The sequence below is a fragment of the Panthera onca genome, chromosome C1 (assembly GCF_046562875.1).
Source record: "Panthera onca isolate mPanOnc1 chromosome C1, mPanOnc1 haplotype 2, whole genome shotgun sequence".
Lineage (NCBI taxonomy): Eukaryota > Metazoa > Chordata > Mammalia > Carnivora > Felidae > Panthera > Panthera onca.
The window spans coordinates 215,233,957-215,258,083 of NC_138346.1; the positions used below are offsets into that span (position 1 = coordinate 215,233,957).

The window sequence follows — 24,127 nt, forward strand, 5'->3', positions numbered from 1 at the left end:
TATTTTACCAGATGAAAAGCAAGAGTGAACTACCTTTTATTGCTGCAAGGTATAATCAGAATACATAAGTAGGGAACCTGGGGTATATGCACTTAAATCCCCACTCGAGGGGAAAGACCTTCTTCGGCCATAAGCAACTGCAGCATTTGTGAATTTGGAGGTGAACCAATACGCTTCTTGGAAGATAAATTTCCTTTTCCAGAAGTGGCCATGACACCTTCCTGTTGTGCCACAGAATATGCAAAAATAAATGATGAGTTATTTCGAACAGTTCAACTAAAGGTTTTTTTTTTTTTAATTGTTTTTATGCTGCATATTTTGGTGTTTAGATGAGAAATCAATCTGCTAATTTTCTTCGCTCAGAATCCTCCAAAAATAATGATTCAGGAAAGTGCAGCTGATTAATGAACATGATTGTGCAAAGACAAATAACTAAAGTATTTGGTTATCATGAAATTGAACTTTAGATCGTTGGAGGAACAAAGACAAGATTTTATCTCAAATATTTATATACATATATTTACATATACATATACGTGTGATCACTGTTCCAAGGTTTGTATTTATATCAACATTTGGTTGTTCTGGGCCAAACAGAGAGTGAAAGCATGGAGTCTCTCTCTGCTTCATGAAGACTTCATGAAGTCTCTGCTCTTGGTGCCCCCTCTCTGTCCCTACAGCCCTGAATTATTCTGCTATTTGATGGTTACTGCAGGCAGAGGTCATTCTTCACATGACTTTTTAATGAATTAGCTCTTTCATGAACATCTGGTTTCAGGTCACAAGACAGTGGCATGAGAGGCTCAAGGCAGAGGGAGGTCCCATCCACACATCTGTGGAGGCTGGTGCAGAAAGACTTGTCCCGTGGGCAGAGAAGGGAGAAGCAGCCTGATTTCAAAGTCCTCGCACAGCCAAGAGAGAAAGCCTCTAAGTCAGCCTTGCTTGGATGACCTTTCCCTCTTGCAGTGGCGTGTAATCTCTGAGTCATGGACCCCCTTTGAGAACCCGAGGATCACTATGGCTCCTTCTCACCAAAGATGTGCGTATGTCGGCTGCTCACACACATCCACATGCACATTTTCGTCATGCCAACCCAGGGGGTGGGGGGCGGTCATGGGTACCCTAGGATCCTTGGCGTCGCAATCAGATGTTGCCTTAGAATTTGGGGAAAAGAGCTTGCTCTTGTTTCTTAAAATGTGGGTCATACCCTTTATATCACTTTTTTTAAGTAGGCTCCACACCCAATGTGGGGCTTGAACTTATGACCTTGAAATCAAGAGTCCCATGCTCTACCGACTCAGCCAGCCAGGCACCCCTAAGTCCCTTTTTAAAATAAACGAGTGCAAAAAAAAAAAAAAAAAAAAAAGAAAGGAAAAAAAGGGGCGCCTGGGTGGCTCAGTCTGTTAGGAGACTGACTTCGGCTCAGGTCATGATCTCACGGTTCGTGAGTTCGAGCCCCCCATCGGGCTCTGTGTTGACAGCTCGGAGCCCGGAGCCTGCTTTGGATTCTGTGTCTCCCTTTCGCTCTGCCCCTCCCCTGCTCGTGCTCTCTCTCTCTGTCTCTCAAAAAATAAATACATGTTAAAAAAATTTAAAAATAAAATAAAATAAAATAAAACGAGTGCTGTGCACAAGCCAATTTAGAGGACCTGTACTTGGGGCACCCAGCAGGCTCAGTCAGTAGAGTACATGATTCTTGATCTCAGGGTCATGAGTTCGAGCCTCATGTTGGACGTAGAGCTTACTTGGAAGGAAGGAAGGAAGGAAGGAAGGAAGGAAGGAAGGAAGGAAGGAGGGAGGAAGGAAGAAGGGAAGGAGGAGGAAGGACTTGTACTTAATGATATAACAAAGAATAAAGCACTGTCTAGTCTAGACTAGTTGGTTTCACACAAGTTACTTGCCTTTGCCCCTCCTCTAAACATTTGTTCTGTGGCTTTGTTGTTCAAGGAACCCCCACAGTTGAGTCAGGAAGCTGAGACTCTAATTAGCCCAAAGCTGAGGGGAGTCTCCTTCCTATCCTTAAGCTTCAGTTTCTGCATCTATAAAAAGGAAGAGATTTAGATTAGTAGGTAGTTCTCAAGAGACCCTTTTTTGGGGTCTGTGAGGTCAAAAACATTTCATAACAAACTAAGATGTTACTTGCCTTTGTCGCTCTCATCCCACGGCAGGTGCACAGTGGGGGTTTGCAGAAGCTGTGTGACATGTGATGACGTCATTGTGCTGAGAGCGTGTGGAATGTGTGTTGGTAGATTCTTATGTTTCAAAGATGCTTAATGTGATACACGTCAGGAGGTAAAACCCACCGAAACAAGATTATTCTCTTAGTTTCCTTATTTCTCACAAAGTACCACAAACTGGGTGGCTTAAGACAATAGAAATTTGTTGCCTTGCAGTTCTGGAGGCTAAAAGTTCAAAACTAAGATGTCGGCATCGCTGCTATGTTTCTGGAAAGAAAATTATATGTATATGTATATGTATATGTATATGTATATGTATATGTACATGTAAATTTATATCTATATATCATCTATAAAAGATTTTATTTATTTTATAAAGGATTTTATTTTTAAGTAATCCCTACACCCAAGATGGGGCTCAAACTCATAACCCCAAGGTCAAGAGTAGCACACCCCATTGAGCCAGCCAGGCACCCAAGGGTTGCTTCCTTTTGAGGGCTCTGAAGGAGAATCTTTTCCAGGTCTCTCTCCTGGCTCCTGGTGGCTGCCAGCCACCCTTGGTGTCCCTTGGCTTGTAGACACATCACTCAAACCTCTGTCCCCATCTTCACATGGATTTCTCCCTGAGTGTCTGTGTCTGTGTCTCTACGTGGCCATCTTCTTTTTCGTTTTTTAACGTGGTCATCTTCTTTTTTAATGTTTATTTATTTTTGACAGAGAGAGAGAGAGATAGAGCATGAACAGGGGAGGGGCAGAGAGAGGGAGACACAGAATCCGAAGCAGGCTCCAGGCTCTGAGTTGCCAGCACAGAGCCCGGTGCAGGGCTCGAACTCACAGACCGCGAGATCATGACCTGAGCTTAAGTCAGACGCTCAACTGACTGAGCCACCCAGGTGCCCCTAACATGGTCATCTTCTCATGAGGACATCAGTCCTATTGGATTAAGGGCCCACCCTACTCCAGTATGACATCATCTTAACTCATTGTCTCTGCAACAACCTTATTCCAAGCAAGGTCACATTCTGAGGGAATAGGAGTTAGGGCTAGGGACACAATTCAACCCAAACAGTAATCAATAATATTCAAGATGCTGAGACCAGAGTCTGACTAGCTGACTTCAAGGGTTCTACCCTGATGAAACATAAGATTCTAAGGTAAATTTTATTTTATTTTTCTTATGTTTATTTTTGACAAAGAGAGACAGAGACAGAAACAGATCATGAGCGAGGGAGGGTCAGAGGGACAGGGAGACACAGAATCCGAAGCAGGCTTCAGGCTCTGAGCTGTCAGCGCAGAGCCCAAGGCAGGACTTGAACTCACCAACCCCAAGATCATGACCTGAGCCAAAGTCAAATGCTTAACTGACTGAGCCACCCAGGTGCCTTTTTTTTTTTTTTTTAAGATAATTTATTTTTAAATTATCTCTACATTCACTGTGGGGCTGGAACTTACAACCCTGAGATCAAGAGTCACATGATTTACCCCTTGAGTGAGCCAGGCATCCCATTGGCTACTATTTTTCTTAAAATTAAGGGGCACCTGGGTGGCGCAGTCGGTTAAGCGTCCGACTTCAGCTCAGGTCACGATCTCGCAGTCCGTGAGTTCGAGCCCTGCGTCGGGCTCTGGGCTGATGGCTCAGAGCCTGGAGCCTGCTTCCGATTCTGTGTCTCCTTCTCTCTCTGCCCCTCCCCCCTTCATGCTCTGTCTCTCTCTGTCTCAAAAATAAATAAACGTTAAAAAAAAAAAATTAAAAAAAAATTAAAAAAAAATTTTCCTTAACATTCTAAGTACAGAATATAACAAATAGATTTTTATTTTTATTTTTTTAAGATTTATTATTTTAAAATGTTTATTTATTTTGTGGGAGAGAGAACACACGTGCATAAGCAGGTGAGGGGCAGAGAGAAAGGAAGAGAGAGAATCCCAAGCAGGCTCTACACTGTCAGCACAGAGCCCGATGCAGGGCTTTAACCCATGAACCTTGAGATCATGACCTGAGCCAAAATCAAGAGTCGAACACTTAACCGACTGAGCCATCCAGGTGCCCCTAAAGATTTTATTTTATTTTTTATGATTTTCTACTTTTTATTAAAAAAGTTTTCTTATATTTATTTATTTTTGAGAGAAAGAGAGAGAGAGAGAGCACAAATGGGGGAGGAGCAAAGAGAGAGGGAGACGTAGAATCCAAAGCAGGCTCTAGGCTCTGAGCTGTCAGCATAGAGCCTGATATGGGGCTGGAACTCACCAACGGTGAGATCACAGCCTGAGCCGAAGTCAGACACTTAACCGACTAAGCCACCTACGCGCCCCTAAAACAATTTTTTTTATGTTTATTTTTGAGAGAGAGAGAGAGACAGCGTGAATGGGGGAGGGGAAGACAGAGAAAGAGACACAGAATCTGAAGGGGGCTCCAGACTCTGAGCTGTCAGCACAGAGCCCAATGCAGGGCTTGAACTCACGAACTGCGACATCATGACCTGAGCTGAAGTCGGACACTCAACCCACTGAACCATCCAGGTGCCCCTAAAGATTTTATTTTTAAGTAATCTCTACATCCAACATGGGCTCGAACCTATGGTCTTGATCCTGAGATCGAGTCACATAGTGTACTGACTGACCCAGCCAGGTGCCCCGACAAATAGATTTTTAAAAATGTTCTTTTTGCATATTTGCTTCAGATATTTTTGAAGGAAATAAAATATTACAAATACCGCCAAGATTCTTCTCACGCCACAGTCCTGCCAACCTTCATAGGCTTAACCTATATTGAAATTGGTCTGACTCTCCATAGTGACTTTTTATAATTGTACTTCTTATACATGTATCCACATAATACTCCGGCATTGTATAGTATGTTTTTATAAATCTTACAAATGATTTCATTCTATAAATGTCTGTTTGCAAATTGCCTTTTTCCTTCAGCATTACGCTCCTTAGAATTTTTTTTGGTATCACTACACATAAATCATTTTACCTTTATTCGTTATTTCCTAATGCTCTTCCTTTCTTTGTAGATCTGAGTTCTGACCAATGTCCTTTCCTTCTCTATGAAGAACTTACTTTAATATTTCTTGGAAAGTATGTCTACTTGGCAACAAATTCTCTTTTTGGTTTGAGAAATTCTTTATTTCTCCTTACTCCTTTTTATTTTTATTTAAAAAAAATTTTTTTTAACGTTTATTTATTTTTGAGACAGAGAGAGACAGAGCATGAACGGGGGAGGGTCAGAGAGAGGGAGACACAGAATCTGAAACAGGCTCCAGGCTCTGGGCTATCAGCACAGAGCCCGACGCGGGGCTCGAACCCACGGATTGCGAGATCATGACCTGAGCCGAAGTTGGCTGCTTAACTGACTGAGCCACCCAGGCGCCCCATCCTTACTCCTTTTTAAAAGATTTTTTATTTTGGGGGCACCTGGGTGGCTCAGTAGGTTAAGTGTCCGAGTCTTGATTTTGGCTCAGGTCAAGATCTCATGGTTCATGGGATCAAGCCCCGCCTTGGCCTCTGTGCTGGTAAGCAAGGAGCCTGCTTGGGATTCTCTCTCTCTGCCCTTCCCCCGCTCATGCTCTCTCCCTCTCTTTCTCTTTCTCTCTCTCTCTCTAAATAAATAACTTTAAAAAAAGATGTTTTTGTTTTTAAGTAATCTCTACACCCACATGGGGCTCAAACTTATGACACCGAGATCAAGAGTCGCATGCTCTTCTGACTGAGCCTGCCAGGCGTCTGCCTCCTTGACTTTTGAAGGATAACTTCACTGGGTACAGGATTCTAAGTTAGTGAATTTTTTTCTTTCAAAAAAAATTTTTTTAATGTTTATTTATTTTTGAGATCGAGAGAGACAGAGCATGAACTGGAGAGGGTCAGAGAGAGAGGGAGACACAGAATCTGAAACAGGCTCCAGGCTCTGGTCAGCACACAGCCCGACGTGGGGCTTGAATTCCCGTACTGTGAGATCATGACCTGAGCCAAAGTCAGACACTTAACCGACTGAGCCACCTGGGCGCCCCCACCCCCCGGGTCAATGTTTTTAAAAAAAAAAATTTTTTTTTTTTAAGTAGTCTTCATGCCCAGCACGGAGCCCAATGTGGGGCCTGAACTCACAACCCTGAGATCAATCAAGACCTGAGCGGAGATCAAGAGTTGGATGCTTAACCGACTGAGCTACCCAGGTGTGCCCCTCTTTCAACACTTTCAATATTTCCATCCGTTTCTTGCCTGCATGGTTTCCAAAGGGAAATTCTGTGTCATTCTTTCCTCTCTCCTCCATAGGTAAGTCCTTTTCCTCTGGCCTCTTTCAAAATTTGTCTTTGCCTGTGATTTTCTGCAGCTGGAATATGACATGGTGGGTGTAGATTATGAGGTCTTGGTCTTTTGGTGAGCCTGTGCCTGTGGGCTGTGACTTCCCAGGGCTTCTCAGCTCCCTTACCCCCTTTGGTAAACTAGAAAGGCTCGAGGGGGTTGCAGCTGGATATTTCCTTTCTCTTGGGTCCATTAGGCTCTGGTGAAATGGTTTCTTTTGAGGGCAGGGCTTGTTAAGAGGAACAGAATCCTCGGGGTATATACCAAAACGGCTCCTTTCCCCTTTCCCCTGGTGAGGTGTGAGGGGGTTTTTTCTGGATCTTTACTGTGAGGATCTGGAAGGGCTCCTGGGGGTAAAACTCACAAGTGTGAGGGGCCCCTGGGGTTTTTAACTTTCAAGCTTATCCACACTGAGCCTCCAGCAATATGTCGACTAGAATACCTTCTCAGGTACTGGTTCCCGTAGAGTTTCTGCTCAGGTAAGTTGTGATTCTCTGCACCTTTAAGTCCACCTCTCCCAATTTGGCAGCTTGCCCTGTGACCTCAGTTCTCTGACAGGTCTAAAAATAATTGCAGATTTTCAGATTTCTCAGCTTGGTTTCCTGCTGTGTGAATGAAAGCAGCTTCCAATCTCCTTACACTGGAAGTCAATACTTATAAAATAATTCATTGTAACTGCTTTACGATGGTCCCTCGGATATGACAATCATTTATCCAGTGTCTGGCTGATGGAAATTCTAGTTGTTTCCATTTTTTCCCCTATTGTAAGCAATGCTGTTGTGAACATTTTTTTGCATGGCTCCTTGCACATATGTGGATGAGGGTTCTTCAGGGTGAACACTGGGAAGTGAAATTGCCGGGTCGTAACGATTCGCACTTACCTTGGACTTGACTCCGGAGTGCCAGATTGCCCAGAGTGGCCGCACCCAGCGTGCCCTCTTGAGCAGCGCAGGAGTTTCCTCTCACTAACTCCTCATCAGGGCTTGCAACTGTCAGACTTGTACGCTTTATCATCTCATGGGTGTGAAGCAATGTTTTGCGGGTTTCCTTTGTATTTTCCTGACCACTAGTGAGGATCATTCACTGAAGCGACAATTCCTGAGCTCCTGTCTTGGGCAGGTGCTGATCTGGGCTTGGCTTGTGGGGGGCACATCCGTGGACAAAACAGACACGGCCCCTGCCTTCCCTGCCCTCATAAATCGGTCAGGGTAGGAGGTGAAGGAATTATCGTACAGATCGTTGAAGGAAGAGCCACGCAGGCAGAGGAAAGGCGTCTCGGAGGCAATGGTAATGGTAGCAGGGAGAGAGCAGGGGCGGTGAGGCCAGAGAGGTGGGGGCGACGGCTGCTAATGCAGAGCTTCACAAGCTGGTGTGAGGACTGTGCTTTTCTATCTTGAGCACTGCTGGGAGCCCATGGTGTTCAGGAGAGCACCACGTATTTCTAGCTCCCGGCCCTCAGAATGGAGTGGGATGACACTTCCTGGCTATCTTAAGGACTTATCAAGCCGTGCGAACAGTTCTGGCCACTGAGCTTTGAGAATTTGCTTTAGAGGCAGTTGATTACCAGTGATAATTTTCTAGAGCTTTTTACTCTTCTGCCAAGGCGACCAGAAACATCCAAGTAGGATCCTGAGCTGAAAGCCCCAGTCTCCGATCAACGATCAACGGTGGTGACGAGCGGCTCCCTGCTGCTGCCTCAGATGGATGTGCTGCATGAGAAAGAAATGATCACTGTTTATTTATTTGAGAGAGGGAGAGAGAGAAAGCTTGTGTGAGCGGGGGCGGGGCAGAGAGAGAGGAGGGAGAATCCCAAGCAGGATCCACACTGTCAGCTCAGAGCCTGACTTGGGGCTCGAGCTCATGAACTGTGAGATCATGACCTGAGCTGAAATCAAGAGTTGGAAGCTTCACCCACTGAGCCCCCCAGGTGCCCCAGAAATGATCGCTATTTTAAGTCCCTGAAATTTTGGGGTTATTTGTTACCACAACATAACAGGGATCATCTTGACTGATACAGGGTCATTGTCAAGTTTTGAACTGCACAGTGAGAGAATCTAACCTACCTTTCCTTCCTTCCTTCCTTCCTTCCTTCCTTCCTTCCTTCCTTCCTCTTTCTTTCTCTCTTTTTCTTTTTTTCTTTCCTCCTTCCTCTTTCTTTCTTTCTTTCTTTCTTTCTTTCTTTCTCTTTCTTTAAAATTGTATTTATTTTTAAAAGAGAGAGAGAGAGAGAGAGAGAGCAAGCATGAGCAGGGGAGGGGCAGAGAGACAGGGAGAAGGAGAATCCCAAGCAAGCTCCATGCTGTCAGCACAGAGCCTGACATGGGGCTCGAACCCACAAACCATGAGATCATGACCTGAGCTGAAATCAAGTTGGATGCTTAACCAACTGAGCCACCCAGACACCCCTATTTATTTACTTTCAGGGGGAGGGGCGGAGAGATAGAGAGAGCACAAGCAGCAGGGGACGGGCAGAATGAGAATCCCAAGCAGTCTCTGAGCTGTCAGTAAGGAGCCAGATGTGGGACTCGACCCCACAAACTGTGAGATCATGACCTCAGCCGAAACCAAGAGCTTAACCCGCTTACCCCACTTAACACTTGACCCACTGAGCCATCCAGGCGCCCTAACCTATACTATAAAAAAAATCACAGCTATCAAATTGGAAATAGACTATCTAGAGGGTCAGAAATTAAGAGCCCACTGCAATAATCCAAGCAAGAGACGACAGCGACTTGCACTATGATGGTAGTGGCAGAGGTGGTAAGAAGCAGTCAGCTCATGGACATCGTCAGGAGGCAGGGCCAATAGGATTTTTCTGATGGATTGGATGTGGATGTGAAAGACTCAAAGGTTTTAGTTTGAGCACCTGGAAGAATGGAGTTGCTATCGACTGAGATGGGGAAGACCTCAGGTGGGCAGGTGCTTAGTTTGGGGATATTAAAGTTGACATACCTTAGACATCCAGGTGGAGATGCTGAGCCGGCCCTTGGCCTATAGGAGTCTGGGGTTCAGGAGGGAGGTCTGGGTCGGAGACGTACACTTGAGAATGATCAGCAATTAGGTGGTCTTTAAAGTCATGACAGTGAATGGAATGGAATCAACAGGGGACGGATTGTAGGTGCAGAAAAGGACTACACCTGGGGGCTACAACACTCGGAGGCTGGGGAGAAGCAAAGGAATCACTGAAAAACACTGAGAAATACTCACTTGTGAGGTAACAGGAAACCAGGAGGATCGTGTCCCGGCGGCCCAGCGGAAAGAGTCTGTCAGGTAGGAGGTCGCGATCAGTTGTATCAAAAGCTGCAAATAGATCAGGAAAGTGGCAAGCAGAATTGGCTCTTCGTTCTAGCAACACGGGGCTCCGTGGCATTGTCGGTAGAAAAAGTTTTGGTCCAGCAGACAGCAAAAAATAAATAAATAAAAATAAAAATAAGAAAGATGTATCAGAAAAAGGGGAGAAGGGCTGAGTGGTACTCATGAATGATGGGAGGGGAGGGGTCAAAGCAGAGGGCTAGACGTCCATAGCACTGTAGGTGATTCATCTACGGGAGCAGGCAGGAAGCCAGCGGGTGGGGTTCAGAGATGGAGAGATAGATGTGGGGAGTGGGCAGTCTGCGGACTTCCTCTGCTGATCACGTCAATATCCACAGTGACCTCAGAAAGAAGGGAGGGGGGTTGGAGGTTTGAGGAGGGAGGAAGGGAGGTGGATAACTTGCTGGAGCATTGGGTGAGAAGTGAACCTGGGTTAAGTAGCCTATGATTGCCAAGGGCATTAAGAGTCCACTTGAGGTTTGTGGTCATGAATTTAAAATGAAACCAGGCCGTGTGATGCCAGACGCATTTGGCTGGGCAGGTGCAGGTGCCGAGCAGGCAGCAAGTTGGAATTATCACCAGGGTTGTGGTTTGGCTCAGGGAATATTAGGAAGTGAGGAGGCAGGTTGCTGAGGGTGTGTGGAAGGCAGAGGGTACAGTGCTTGACCATGGAATGTAAACAGACACAGAAGAGGAGGAGGGCGTCGAGTCACTGGGGATGTGGTATTAGGACCAACTCAGATTTATTTCCGGAAGACAAGAATCTGAATTCTTCTGGAACACATATACACACCATTATCTATACACGGTCTAATCACATGTTCTCAGAGAATACTTGAAATTAAAACAATGCCCGTAGCTTTGTATACTTAACGTTTGTCTATTTTAATCTGTATTAACATGAGTTAATAGAAATATTAGAGGACAGAGAATTTATTTTAAATGAGATCACCAAAATTGATTTGATACATTTCAGTGACTTCAACTAAGTAGTTTTTTCCCCCAAAGTGTTATAATCAACTTCATTCAGAAGTTTTCAATGGGGCGCATGGGTGGCTCGGTCGATTAAATGTCCGACTTCGGCTCAAGTCATTATCTCATGGTTCGTGGGTTCAAGCCCCCTGTTGGGCTCTGTGCTGACATCTCGGAGCCTGAAGCTGCTTCAGATTCCGTGTCTCCTCTCTCTGCCCCTCCCCTGCTCACCCTCTGTCTTTCTCTCTCAAAAATAAACATTAAAAAAAAAGTTTTCAAAAATTTACACCTGACAGTAGTCAATGCCAAAGCTCAAATCTGCTATATACTCATACTGACTATGAGTGAACTCAATCTTACATGTAGTTAAGCAATGTCCACAGTCAACTATGAGGGCTTCATGTGCATTTTTTTAATTCTTTTTTTTTTTAATGTTCATTCATTTTGGAGAGACAGAGACCGAGCATGAGTGGGGGAGGGGCAGAGAGAGAGGGAGACACAGAATCCGAAGCAGGCTCCAGGCTCTGAGCTGTCAGCACAGAGCCCGACGCAGGGCTTAAACTCACGGACTGTGAGATAACCTGAGCTGAAGTCGGAAGCTTACCCGACTGAGCTACCCAGGTGACCTGAAAAAAAAAAGGTTTTTTTTTTTTTTTTTTTAAAGAAGAGTAAGAGACACCAGGGATGCACACACGTGGAAAAAGCCAGGTGAGGACACAATCAGAAGGCAGCCACCTATGAGCCAAGGAGAGAGGCCTCAGGAGAAACCAGACCTGCTGGCACCTTGATCTCAGACTTACAGCCTCCAGAACTGTGAGAAAATACATTTCTGTTTTCAGCCATTGAGTCTGTGGCACTCTGTACGCTAGCCCTAGCAAATTAATACAAGGATGTTATGTTAACTGAAATAAGCCAGGCAAATACTGTTTGATTTCACTTATATAAGGTATCTAGAGTGGTCAAATTCATAGAAACAGAAATAGTAGCGGAATAGTAGTTCCCAGGGGCTGGCGGAGGAGGGCAAAATGGGGAGTTGTTGTTTCATGGATATAGAGTTTTGATTTTGCAAGAATTTCATCTTGCACATGGAGGCTGGTTGCACAACGGTGTGAATGTAGTTTATTGAGCTGCACACTCAAAAATGATGAAGATGATAGATTGTTATGTGTATTTGACAATTAAAACACACACACACATGCATGTGCACATGCGCGCGCGCGCGCACACACACACACACACACACACACACACACACACACACACACACACAAAAGAAGCCAGTTGTTAGAAGGGTCATCTATGTGTGTATTGAAACTGCCAAGAATGAGGACATGAGAGATGGAACATCGTTTTGTGTTTACTGGACATACAGATTCTTCTGCCGATTGTCTGTTCTTTACTTCTGTATGTATGTATGTATGTATGTATGTATGTATGTATGTATGTATTTATTGAGCAGGCTCAAGCAGGGCAGACAGGTATAGAGGGAGGGAGAGAGAGAATCCCAAGCTGACTCCCAGCTCAGCGTGCAGCCCAGTGCAGGGCTCGATCCCACAACCCTGGGATCATAACCTGAGCTAAAATCAAGAGTTGGATGCTCAATTGACTGAGCCACACAGGTGCCCCTGCCAATTCTCTGTTCTTACCTTCAACTACTTTTCTGTTGGGTTGTCTTTCTCGAATAGATTTTTTTTAAAGTTTATTTTTGACATGGAGAGAGAGAGACACAGCATGAGCAGGGGAGGGGCAGAGGGAGAGGGAGACACAGAATCCAAAGCAGGCTCCAGGCTCTGAGCTGTCAGCACAGAGCCCGACGCGGGGCTCGAACTCACAGGCCGTGAGATCATGACCTGAGCTGAAGTCGGATGCTCCACCGACTGAGCCACCCAGAGGCCCCATCTTGAATAGATTTATAAGCATTCTTTATGGATTCTAATCACTAATCCTGTCATGCTTATGGAAATTACAGTGATCGTTTCCCAACATGTGATTCCCACTTATTTTAATGTAATTTCTCATAAGAAGTCTTTGAGATCATTTTAGTCAATTGTGTCTTTCACCAGGTTGTGCTTTTTAGGTCTTATTCAACAGCTTCTCATACACTGTATCTAAAATTTCTGTAGTTTTGCATTTCACATTTGAGTCTTTAACCCATACTATTTGATTTCTGTTTTGGGTTTGGGAGTGCATCTTCATGAGTATATTATCAGGGGCTTCTAAAAGAAGTTTAAAAAAAATTCTGTAAGATTATAAAAAAAATCTATTTATATTTAATTTTTCTAATGTTTACTTATTTATTTTGAGAGAGAGACAGAGCACTAGTGGGGAAGGGCAGAGAGAGAGGGAGAGGGAGAATCCCAAGCGGGCTCCTTGCTGTCAGCAAGGAGCCCAACGCGGCATAGGGCTTGAACCCAGGAACCATGAGATCATGACCTGATCTGAAATCAAGAGTCAGTATAAATAAATAAATAAATATAACCAAGTATTGTTATTCCTGTACTTTATCCTTAATTACAGAGACTGAAATTCATTTCCTTTATTAGTGGTAATCAGTTTACCCAAAGTTTTTCTGTCCCTTTGTCACCTCTCCCTGACTCTAGACAATTCCTTTCACCCTGGGATTGTAATTGCGTACCTAGGTTAGAGGAGGAACATGCTTCTGTGTATAGCAAAGAGCCATCACAGCTTGTCTAGGCGTTCTCTATCCTATATCTGTAGTAAGAATTTGCTATTAATTTGAAGGTAATGGGGCTCTTTTGGAGATTGGTTGACGGCCTTTTGGGGGGATGTTTGGGAAATCATTCTTATGACATTTTTAATTAAATAAATTTTATTTATTTTTAAGTAATCTCCACCCAATGTGGGGCTTGAACTCACAACCCCGAGACCAAGAGTTGAATGCTGAGCCAGGCAGCTGCCCCTCTTATGATGTTTTTATTGATCAAAAGAATATGAACATTCTGTATTTTGTGGTCTGCTTCTTTTGCATTTTCTCTATAAGAAAAGCCAAACATTGGGGCGCCCGGCTGACTGAAAGAGCATGTGGCTCTTGATCTTGGGGTCTTGAATTCGAGTCACATGTTGGGTGTAGAGATTACTTAAAAATAAATAAGTAAATAAACTTAAAAGAGGCCAAACATCCACCATAAAGATAACTATTCTATTTTTTAAAATACTTTTTTAAAATGTTTATTTTGAGAGACAGAGAGAGAGAGAGCATGTGCAAGCAGGGACGGGGCAGAGAGAGAGGGAGAGAGAGAATCCCAAGCAGGTTCCACACCGTCAGCTCAGAGCCTGACATGGGTCTCAATCCCACAAACCATGAGATCATGACCTAAAGCTGGATGCTCAATCGACCAAGCCACCCAGGTGCCCAAGGTTAACTATTTTGACATGTATCAAGGGTAGGGGCACCTGGCTGGCTCAATCGGTTAAGCAACTGGCTTCAGCTCTGGTCATGATCTCAAGGTTTGTGAGTTCGAGCCCCACTTTGGGATCTGTGCTGACAGCTCAGAGCCTGGAGCCTGCTTCAGATTCTGTGTCCCCCCTCTCTCTCTGACCCTCCTCTGCTCACTCTCTGTCTCTCAAAAATGAATAAACGTTAAAAAATTTAAAAAAATATATATTAAAAAAGAAAAAAGTTAATAGAGTTTTTAAGAGTAATTTTAAAAAAACATTTTTAATGTTGAGAGACAGAGAGAGAGAGACAGAGTATGAGCGGGGGAGGGGCAGAGAGAGAGAGACACACACAGAATCCGAAGCAGGTGCCAGGCTCTGGGCTGTCAGCACAGAGCTCAAACTCATGAACCGTGAGATCATGACCTGAGCCGACGTTGGACGCTTAACCGACTGAACCACCCAGGTGCCCCTAAATTGTCTTTTTAAGATTAAAGAGAGTAATTACTCTGGAAGTTGGAGTATTAGAAAGAAACCTTTGGGGATGATATTTTGAAATTAAGATGTCTTGTGTTGAATGAAAAGGAGGGAGGGAGCATTAAATTGAGGGGCCAAGACACGACCAACATAGACACTGAAGCTCGAACGGCAGAGGATGTGTTTCGTTTCCTTTGGTTTACAGAGTCACTTGCCTGTTTGCTCTGTTTGTAAATATGCCTTAGATTGAAGAAATGCATTTTGGTGGCAAATAGCCCCTGCTTCATCAATGCTTAAGATTAAATTCTGGGTTCCCAAATAAAATGTCAGAATCTCAGATTTATTTCCTATGGACTCCCCCTTCTGAGGGCCCCTTTGTGATCAATTCCGGTCTTCTTTGTTCACCGTTTAGACAAAACAGGGCTTGTGGATAATTTTTAACTCCCCATTACTATGCCTTTATTCTCTCTAGAAAACTATACCTTTCCTCCAAGGTAAATCTAAGTAATTTACCAAAGATGCGGAGGAAATGTTTATCTTGAAATGCAGCTTCCCCCAGGGTGGAGTTTGCCGGCTCTCTGGCTTGCTCGGGTAACAGTGGACAGCTGTTTATAACAGGAACCGAGGAATAGCACGTCTCAGTGAGATGGCAGGCAGACAAAGGAGGAGGACTGAGAACGATCAAACTTGGAATTGGGCCAGGACAATGAAAATCAGCATCTCCTCCCCTTAATTCTTTCATGAAGCCCTACGAGACTTTTCAATGACCACATGTGGTCAGAGGTCAGATGTTGGGTTTAGATCTCATCCCAAAGGCACCCATTGCCTCCGGACAGCATGCTGTGGCATTGGCTGGCTAAGCGTAACTCAGAGAAAAGCATCATGGATCACTGGATCTGATGGTTTAGTGGAGCAGGGTTTCCTTGAGATCTACCTGTAGGTGTGTTGGTGTATAGACCCACTTCTACTTTGGTTGAAAGAAAATTCATCAGAGTCTGGAGTTGAGTGGAGAACCTTAATTGCCGTCCATAATCAGTCACATCCGCACAAAGGAAAAGGGCTTTGAATTTTGGAAAGATGTTTGTTTCACTTAAAAAAAATTTTTTTTTTAATGTTTACTTATTTTTGAGAGAGTGAGAGAGAGAGACAGAATCCAAAGCAGGGTCCAGGCTCTGAGCTGTCAGCACAGAGCCCGACCCGGGGCTCGAACCTGTGAACCATGAGATCATGACCTGAGCCGAAGTCAGGTGCTTTACCGACTGAGCCACCCAGGCGCCCCTGTTTGTTTCACTTTTGTACATGTTTTTGCATGTGTGACAGGTGCCTCCTGCAGTAAGGGCCAGAATCACCCAGGGCTCCATTCCGGCTCAGTGGAGGGACTGTCAAAGGCCATCAGGGGTTACTTACTGGCTCTGAGAGAAAAGACTGAGGAGGCAGCAATTCTGATGTACAACACATTGTGAAGCGAACCCCCGGTGTCGGTAAACCTAAGGTGAGCGTTAAGCATCCGCAGACAGACCACGGTGGGAAGGAGTAGTGAGCTCTGTTCTGGCTCCACCTGAAAAAGTGCAGGGGCGCCTGGGTGGCTCAGTTGGTTAAGCATCCAACTCTTGGTTTCGGCTCAGGTCATGATCTCATGGTTTGTGGGTTCGGGCCCCACATCAGGCTCTGTGCTGACGGCATGGAACCTGCTTGGGATTCTGTCTCCCTCTCTCTCTCTGCCTCTCCCCTGCTCGCTCTCTATCTCTCTCTCAAAAATAAATAAACAAACATTAAAAAAAAAAGTTTAAAAAAAAGGAAAAGTGCGAAGGGAGGTGGCTGGGGCACAGTGCTGGCTGGCGTTTGCACCACATAACCTTGGAAGGCAATTTCAAAGAAAATGCCTAGAAACAAGCTTCAGTTTGTTACCAGTCTTGATAAAGCACCCCAGTTTTGCCGAAGGCATTTTAGAGGAAAATAATTTACTTGTTCTAAAGCTTGAGTACTTCTGGTGAATTATGAAGGCTAGTTACCAGCCATATGTTCAAAGAACTTGAATTCTTTTTTTTTTTAATTATAAAAATTATACATGCTTGATATGAAGAGAAAAAAATCAAACAGAACAGAGTCAAATGAAATCAAGTCTGTCTCCTGTTCCCTCGTTACTCTTCATTCCATGCCCAGCGGACTCACTACAAACATTTTCCTGGTGAATGTGTTTTTAGACATTTTTGAAGCAGATGCAAATTTGTCCCTCTTTTTAAAAAAGATCTTTTTTTATTTTTAAGTAATCTCTACACCCAGCATGGGGCTTGAACTCACAACCCTGAGATCAAGAGCTGCATGCTCAACTGACTGAGCCAGCCAGGTGCCCCTACAAACTCGTCCTTTTAAAAATCAAATAGAGGTGCCTGGGTGGCTCAGTCCGTCGAGTGTCTGACCCTTGGTTTCAGCTCAGGTCATGCACGATCTTAAGGTTTGTGGGATCGAGCCCCAAGTTGGGCTCCGTGCTGAATGTGAAGACTGCTTAAGATTCTCTCTCTCTCTCCCTCAACCCCTGCCCTCCTCTCTAAAATAAAAAAATAAAAATAAATAAAAAATTTAAAAAAATGCAAATAGGTAAGGCTTGGCTGTCTCAGTGGGAAGAGCATGCATGCGATCCCTTTTATTTTTTGAGAGAGAAGAGAGCATAGTGGAGGAGGGGCAGAGAAAGAGGGAGAGAAAAATCCCAAGCAGGCTCCTAATAGAGCCTAATGTGGGACTTGATCTCACAAACTGAGATCATGACCTGAGTTGAAATCAAGAGTTGGACGCTTAACTGACAGCCACCCAGGTGCCCTGATCATGCTACTCTTGATCTGGGGGTTGTGAGTTCGAGACCCACCCCACGTTGGGCAGAGAGCCTACTACAAAAAAAAAAAAAAAAAAATACAAATAGATTCATACTTTTGCATAATTGTTCTATGACTTGACTCTGAATCCCGATCGTCATTCTGTATCAACTCAGATTTACCTAATTCTTTTTGAAATCTATAAAGTATTCCATTCCATTGTATGTTGGTACTATAATTTATTTAAACATTCTTTGTTGATGGGTGTTTGGGTTTTTTCAGGTTTTCACTATTATAAATAATGTTGCAGTTATATATATGTTTGTATTATTTTTATACATTTATGCAAGATTATTTGTAGAATGGCTTTCTAGAAGTAGAATTTCTGGGTCGAAGGTATGGGTGTTTAATTGTTTCATAGGTTGTTGCCAAATTGTGTTCTAAAAAAGGGAATGACTACATTTTTACCAACAGTGCATCAAAGTGCCTGTTTTCCCACATCCTCATCAATACTGGGTATTGTGAAGGTAAACTTTTTCCCTAATCTGAGAGAGTATTTTAATTTGCATTTATTTTATTATTATTGAATCATGTTTATTGAACACATTTCTCTATGAATTTTTTGTTCATATATTTTGTCCATTTGTCTGATTTTTTCTTACAAATTTGTAAGAGCTTTATTATATTATGGTAATTTATTATAATTATTATTATATTATAGGTATTGAAAATACTTTCCCTCAATTTTTTTGTTTCTTGCATTGTTGTGCTGTTCTTTTGTGTCTTATAGAGATGTAAAATATGTATGCATTAAAATTTATTGGTGTTTTTCCTTTATGGCTTCTGGATTTCCTGTTATGCTTAGAAAAAACTCCTTCAATCCATGATTTGAAAAGCTTTTAGTATTCCTCTAATGACTTTCATGGTTTCATTAAAACAAATCATAAAATATCTGACATATACAAAAGAGTAAACATAACCTATAATGTGGGTTATAGAGAAAATAAACTTTTAAACTCAAGCTAACAAATAGAGGCTCAATGGGTCTTACAGAATCCTGTAGACCATGGTAAGGTCTCTCTCTACACCCAATGTGGGGTGTGAACTCATGACCCTGAGACCAAGAGTTGCATGCTTAGGGTGCCTGGGTGGCTGTGTTGGTTAAGTGTCTGAGTCTTGATTTCGGCTCAGGTCATGATCTCATGGTTTATGAGTTTGAATCCCATGTTGGGCTCTGGGCTGACAGTGTACAGCCTGCTTTGGATTCGCACGCTCTCTCTCTCTCTCTCAAAATACATAAATAAACTTAAAAAAAAAAAAGGAATAACATAAATCTAGTTAAAACATTTTTTTTCAGCATTTTTTTTTCTTATATAGTTATCTGGTTGTCCCAACATCACTTATTAAATAATCCCTCTTTCTCCTGGCTTCTTTTATTTATTTTTTTAAGTTTATTTATTTTGAGAGCAAGAGAGAGAAAGAGAGAGTGAGTGAGCGCATTCACAGTTGGGGTAGGGGCTGAGGGAGGGAGAGGGAGAGAGAGAATCCCAAGCAGGCTCCTCACTGGCAGCGTGAACCCCGATTTGGGGCTTGAACTTACCAACCATGAGATCATGACCTGAGACCAAACCAAGAGTTGGAAGTTTAACCGACTGAGCCACCTAGGCACTCCTCTCCCAGCTTCTTTGAAATAATGGTTTATGTTTCTGATGTGACCTCTGCATACAAAATAAAATCACTTCTACCTATAGTAAGATACACAAAATAACTAACAAAAATCCTTCTTGATATTTTCAAATTCAATAACCAAAAGTAATCCCCATTTTCTAAAGCTTGCTGAAAAGAGATTTAGGAAATGCATTCTAATTTCATAGCGGGGGGAAAAAAACCCACTAGATATTTGACCTCTTTCACCTTGACCATGTTATTTAACTTCTCCAAGCCCCAGTTTCTTGACCTTTAAAATGGAGATAATAATACACTTCATGGGCTGTTGTCAGGACTAAGTGGACTAAGGAATACAACATGCTTTGCATGGTGCTTGGGATGTAGTAAGCTTTCAATCAATGGTTTAATAGTTTTCCTTATTAAGATGTATTGTTATTACATTATCAGCCTCTCAGGAAGGCTGTACTCTCCAGCTTTACGGCTGGACCACAATTCTTGCATGAGATTTTGCAGTTAAAGAGACCTAGTTTGCTAATTTTATGGCGCGATAGCATAATGTTATGCTTTGTAACAATGTGAAATCTTGAGACTCCTAAATCTACATGTTTTAAAAGTAGGCTCTATGTCCAACATAGGGGGTAAACTCACAACCCTGAGGTTAAGAGTGGCATGCCCCTACTGACTGGGCCAGCCAGGGGCCCCTTAATCTATGGTTTTTTATTTTTTTTATTTTTTAACGTTTATTTATTTTTGAGACAGGGAGAGACAGAGCATGAACAGGGGAGGGGCAGAGAGAGAGGGAAACGCAGAATCTGAAACAGGCTCCAGGCTCCGAGCTGTCAGCACAGAGCCCGATGCGGGGGCTCGAACTCACGGACCGCGAGATCATGACCTGGGCCGAAGTCAGCCGCTTAACTGACTGAGCCACCCAGGCGCCCCTAGCTACGGTTTTTTAAATAAATGAAGTGATGGCAAGCCCTAATACTACAATAAATGTGGTTTCCTGATCTTGAGAGGGTCTCTCCTCTCCGCTGAATGGTAGTGTAGGATTCACAGGCATCTTTTGAAAAACTGTGGTCCATTTGCCCACCACAGGGCTGAACCTTTATTAGAAAGAGTGCTCTTGTAAATGTAGATCTTGATGGAAACTGAAGCCATCTAATACCCTTTACTCCTCATTATTTCCAAACTGATGTCGAATAGTTCCATCCATATCTAGGACGTCCAGAGCCTTTTACTGAAATTTATTATGCTGTAAAATTCGGTTTTCACATTATTAGATATATAATGAGCTACTAACTACTCTTCCCATTTCATAGCTGCAGGAATTGCAGCAAGACAGGGTTTTTCCTGCCGGAAGTTACTCAGAAAGGTAACGGCACAGACCTATTTGTTTTTAGCTCTCTTGGGTCACCGTCCAATAATATCTGCTAGTCCTAATTATTCTTAAAAGAAACTGCTGGATGTGGAAATTATAATCTGAATAGATATTCCAAAGAGAAAATTATCACTTTATTTGAAATAGATGAGTGAATTATTTTGCATGTGTTGTATCCCTTAATTATTCTATTATATACAGATCTGAACTCCTTCAGGGAGAGTGTATGGTATAAGGACACCAATAGCATTTACAGTATATTAACCAACCAACAATAGGTTGATGATTCGCCCTGGATTCATGCCAGGGTGTGTGAAAGAACTCAATAAACATGATATGCATTTCAAAAACTGCTAGTCATAATTAAAATTTCCAAACCCCTCATTCCTATAAATTATATTAACTAGAATATGAACATTTGGCCTGCCCCTCTCTCCCCTTACAGCACCGTAGACCCCGTGATTACCAGCCTTTCGGGAAGTGGGACAGAAGAAAAAAAGGTGGTATTTGGATTTTTTGCGTGAAACTTACGGCATAGGGTTGTGCACACTGCTCTCTGTCTAAAATTCCCTCTGCGACTGGGGTTCTAGTCCCTTCTTTATTCCTTGATGAGACTTTCCACGCTTTTCATCTTTGCTATATTCTTTTCAAAGAAGCAGCGCGATCTGAGAATTTCGTTTTACTCTTTCTTAATCTTCTGCCACAGACTTATTTTGAAAACGTTCCTTCTCATCGGAATTTCGAAGGGGTCCTTAAAGCGAATCGCTGCAACCCGCTCCGTGTCCCCCGCCCCCCCGCCCCCTCCCCGCCCCGGCCCCGGGATAGGAGTCCGCGTCTGAAGTGGCTGAAAAGGCAAATTGTGACCCTGATAATAACGAGAGCAACGGGACCCTGGGCGGTCGGCCCGGGGGACCTGCCCGCGGCGCGCCGCGACCCCGGCAGCGCACAAAGACGCGCCCGGGTGGGGGGCCCAGCCCACCGCCAGGCCGCCGCCCGGAGCGCGCGCTCGAGCCCGGGCCCTGGCGTCGGCACCGCACAGCGCGGCCGCTCCCCTCCTTCTCTTCTGCTCTTTTTATTAGAAAGGAAAAAAAAGGAGAGAGGGAGAGAGGGAGGGAGGGAGGGAGAGAGAGAGAGAGAGAGAGAGAGAGAGAGAGAGAGAGACAGACAGACAGACAGACAGAGACAGAGACAGAGAAAGAGATAGAACGCAAGAAGTCCCGCCCCTCCGCCCGCCCTCCGCTTTCCATTGGCCCGGCCTCCGCGCGCGTCACTTCCGGATGCGCCAATGGCGAGGCGCGATACTGCGAGGTGGGCCGGGCCCGAGCGCGGAGTGGGCGGCGGGTCGGTGCAGCAGCCCCGCCGCGGCTCGGCCACCATCGCCGAGGCGCCGCTGCTCCCACAGACGCTCGCGAGCCGCCCCCCGCGCTCCCAGCCTCCTCTTCCTCCCGCACGCCCGAGACGCTCGTCCGACTCGGGTCTCGCCCCCGCCTCCGCCTCCCCCGTGCTCTCCCCTCGCTCGCCTCCCACCTTGTCTCTGCCTCATTTTCTCTCCTAGTTGAGGAAAAAAAAAAATCACCATCATCCTCAGGGAGCCCCTCGCCCTCAGAAAAACAAAACCAGACATGATCCTGGGCTCCCGCTCCTGAAGGACCGGCCGAGCGAGGAGCAGGGAGCAAGTGGAGACCGCCCCCGAGGTCACGGGAGGGAAGCCCCTGCAGCCCCCGGCCCTGTCCCCGCGGCCGGCCCCCTCCTCGGCCCGAGCCCGGCGGCCCCCAGCCCCGCGGGCCTCCCGCCCCGTCCCCCACTTTCCCGGGAGCCGGCCGAACACACCTCCATTGATGGTGTAGCGCATCCGGGGAAGGTAAGTGTCCAAGTTGCCGGCGCGTGGCGGCCACCTTCTCTCCTGGCCCCTCGTCCTGGGCACGGACATGGGGTGGCAGGGGGCCGGCGTGGACGCCCGGGTCCGCCGGGAGCCGGGAAGGGCAGGCCGGCGTGCGAGCCGCGCGCGCCCGGTGGTGGTGGTGGTGGGGGGGGGGCGGGCATAAAGGGCCGGGGACTTCTTCGGCCCTGTGCGGGCCAGGTCACTGTCCCACTCGCCTGCTGACCCCTGTTCTCTCTCTGCTGCTTATTCATGCTCTTGTTTGACTTGTCTGAGGTTAAACTGTTTCATGTGACTGAATTATTGGCCGAACTGGGGGTGGGGGGTAGTGGGGGAAAGGAAAGGAAGTCAGAGACCCACAGTGTACATTTCTTGAATGTTTGTGGATTTGGGGGTCTTGGGGGGAGGACTTTTCTTAAAGTATCATTTTCCCATTAGGGAGAGATTCCTTCTTTGTGTTCTAAATCTCCAGTTCTCTGTTCTGTGTGATTACTAGCCCAAAATCACTTGGAGCAGAATAGGATTCTTACTACCATGTTTGAGTTTTGCTCTGTGAAAGAGAGTGGCTTCTATTTTTATTTTTATTTTTTTTAAGGTTTTGGAAAGGAAGAGAGGTAGTTTTACATAGATTGTGAGTGTGTGTGTGTGTGTGTGCGCGCGTGTGTGTGCCTGTGTGTGCGCGGGGAGGGGGAAAGTATTGCAGGTTTCCTTTGAAACTGGTTGCTTGAGAAGTTGTTGAAAGGAAAACAAAATGATTCATTGTTGAATTGTCATTTTCCTCTGCCTCTTTTCCAAGGTTTGCTTACAATTTTTTCTGGATTACAGACTTCAAACATTGATTTAAGCAAAATGTGTCCTTGAGAAACTGGGTGCTTTAAATGTTTCAGTATGTGTTACTATTTTAAGGGACATTTAGAAAGTAGTTTTGTATGAATCCTGAAATAGCTTTCCCCAAAGCAAATTTTTTAAACCCAGAAAAGATAACTAGTAAAAGGGAAAGTTGGCGAATTGCAAAAAAAAAAAAACAAAACACATTTTCGTGGAACACAAATGAATGCATCCTATGTTTAGATAAGAAACAGTTTTGATAATTGCTTTCCATTTAAAGAGAGACCTTTTTGTCTGGTGTGCACTGGTTTCTTTAGTCTCAGTCTGTTGGGGGAGGGGAGACAGGATGGATCTATACAATAATAAAATCATCTTTGGGTAGCGATTTCCTTCCATGGATTTGCTTGCTGAGTTAATTCCCCCGTAAATCATAAACCAGTTTTGATTTTGATGGCCTGCATGGAGAGCTGGCTTCCAGCTCTCCCTGTTGTTGTTGAGGTCGAAGGGAAAAGAGGCAGAGGCAGACACACACACACACACACACACACACACACAATACCAGGCTGAGGGCTCATTGTTCTTCCATACACACATTCATTCTCTCTCTCCCATATTTGGGACTAGGTTTGCACAGACAAACACAGCTCTTTTTGGGAGAGAGGAGAGAAGATGGGGGAAGGGTGGACGCTTTTCTTTTTCAGCTTTCTTTCACCCATCTCTTGTCTGGCCTTTCTTTGCAACCTTGTAAGAGGCAGAAGAGTATATTAGAAACTAAAGGACACTCTCAAACATGTTCAGAGACTCCTCTTCTCCACCTGCCTTCTTTCCTTTGCATTTCTAGTTTCTGCCGCTCTTTCTTTTTTGTGTATGTAAAGATAAAATTCCTCTTTCTACGTCGTGGCCTTATAGTCTGCTTTCCTATTCCTCATTG

At 44.6% G+C, this 24,127-nt stretch overlaps 1 protein-coding gene and 1 long non-coding RNA gene across 5 annotated transcripts in view; one reads left to right on the forward strand and one right to left on the reverse strand.

Annotated features, from left to right (window-relative positions):
• Positions 1-1,713: 1,713 nt before the first annotated feature.
• Positions 1,714-22,938, reverse strand: LOC132671170 (uncharacterized). Of its 2 annotated transcripts, XR_009606974.3 has the most exons (4): positions 22,320-22,938; positions 9,684-9,776; positions 8,041-8,185; positions 1,714-2,039 (listed from the first exon to the last, which is right to left on the reverse strand). It is a non-coding gene; the product is annotated as an uncharacterized LOC132671170 (long non-coding RNA). The 2 variants fall into 2 exon arrangements; XR_009606972.3 differs by lacking the exon at positions 9,684-9,776.
• Positions 21,853-24,127, forward strand: part of RERE (arginine-glutamic acid dipeptide repeats) — a 424,018-nt gene continuing 421,743 nt past the window's right edge. For all 3 annotated transcript variants that reach the window (XM_060621655.3, XM_060621656.3, XM_060621657.3), the window contains exon 1: positions 21,853-22,350. The gene's annotated coding sequence lies outside the window, so the exon portion shown is untranslated. The remainder of the gene's footprint in view (positions 22,351-24,127) is intronic.